This window comes from Notechis scutatus, chromosome 10, assembly GCF_049901735.1.
Source record: "Notechis scutatus isolate UNSWTSFEM ecotype Mainland chromosome 10, rNotScu1.2, whole genome shotgun sequence".
Classification (NCBI taxonomy): Eukaryota; Metazoa; Chordata; class Lepidosauria; order Squamata; family Elapidae; genus Notechis; species Notechis scutatus.
The window spans coordinates 22,022,673-22,024,552 of NC_142018.1; positions in this window are offsets into that span (position 1 = coordinate 22,022,673).

The window sequence follows — 1,880 nt, forward strand, 5'->3', positions numbered from 1 at the left end:
CTGAAGTGGTGGGGTCCCTTCTTGGTCACCCCAAACTCGTTCCCAAGGCTGGCTGCAGGGGTCTTGAGAGGCATGGCCACAAATGGCTTGGAGAAGACTCATCTGTGGTTTTTCAGCTAAGTTCAGAGTTGCTACAAGGGAAAGCAGCAGCCTCCTTAAGTTGGCTCCTGCCTATCTGAGTTTGTGGTCTCTCTCTCTCGCTCTCCAACCTGCCAGGAAATGGGCACCAACCGCCTTTGCTCTCGGGTGGGGGCAAGGCCCAGGGTGGCACACCTTCTGTAGGGGGCAGCAAGTGGCTTGCAAGCCTTCCTCCTCTGCACCAAGTGAACTCCAGATCTGCAGAGACGAGGAAGAGTGGGAGCCACCTGTGCGTGAAACGGAAGTGTGATTTCCTTTATCGCTTCTTCTACAAAAAATACCCCCATCTTCAGCTAGTTCTTCTTCCAGACCACACACACAAGCTCTGTGCGTATATCCGGCTCGTCCACACAGCCACCCTGCGGATAGCAAGGGCCCCACCTGAGTTTTGAGGCTGAGTTAAGGCCGGATTCAAGAGCTCCCTCTGCGTTTACTTTGGTTCTTGAGATGGCAGAACGGAAGGAAACGGGGCTCAGCCGTGTGTGTGAGGAAGAAGGCCTCAGGAACCTGCCCGTCCCTCCAAGAGGTGCCCTGTTTTGATGCCACCGAGGGACACACATGGAACCGATTGAGCAACGAGAACAAATACCCTCCCAGTTGGACCTGATGGGCACATCCATGAAGAGTTCTTGGCAATGATAAGGAAGTGATTTAGTTTGCTGGTGAATTTATTTTTATTTTTTAGTTCCTGGTCCTACCAATAACCCCAAATCCCCAAATAACTCTCCCCCTAAGTGCTAACTGGTCCTGTTGAGCTTCTGAAGACACTCAAGGTTGATTGGATGTTGCCCCCTGAGCTCTCAAAGGCAGAGGTCTTCTCCAAAACTTGGCAACTTTAAGACTTGTGGACTTCAACTCCCAGAATTCTGGGAGTTGATGTCCACAAGTTTTAAAAGTTGCCAAGTTTGGGGGTCTCTGAGGTAGGGGGATCCTTCCACTCCAGGGAGCAGAACAGGAAGAGAGTCAAATCGATGTTGCCACCTGAACTATCAAAGGCAGAGGTCTCCAAACTTATAGCTGGCTGGAGAATTCTGGGAGTTGGAAGTCCACAAATCTTAAAGCTGCCAAGTTTGGGGAACCCCTGATCAAAGGTATGAAAGGAGAGGAGAGGAGAGGAGGTCAATTCCCACAATGAGAGACCATCCAGCATCTTTCTGTGCCACAACGCAGGCGTGATTTGCCCTCGCTTCCTTCTGGGAGGTCTTGATGGACTTTCTGGCCTTCAGCTCTTAGGTTCCCCCATGATTTGTTCCTCAAGGGCCAACAACTTCATTGTGGGGTGGTGGGTGTAATAAAAAGCAACACAGGAAAAGGGATTTCAGCTCAAAAATCCTCAAAAGAAAAGCACTACTTATGTTCCTCCACATCTCCTGCACACTGAAGGTCTGGTGGTCCACTCTGGAGCAGGAATTTTCCTCGCTCCAGCTGGGTCAACCCTGTGGTGCTATTAATAAATGAGAGTTGGGGAAATTATTTTTTCCCAAACTTTTCCTTGGATGTATACAAAGCCACATCAAAATAAAAGCCCTTCAGGCTTTTAAGGGTGGAAACGTTACGGCATGGATTGGCTCCTTGTTCTTCAAACCATCCTTTTCCTCAAGCAAGGGTTGCCTTTCCCTGGCATATAACAGCAGGAGGCCAAGCCCGTTGGGTACAACTAGCCATGCCAACATGCAATGCAATGGTTGTGAAATACAATTGAAGTGGAAAGTTAGCATTTCAACGCAACCAGGAGATGGTGC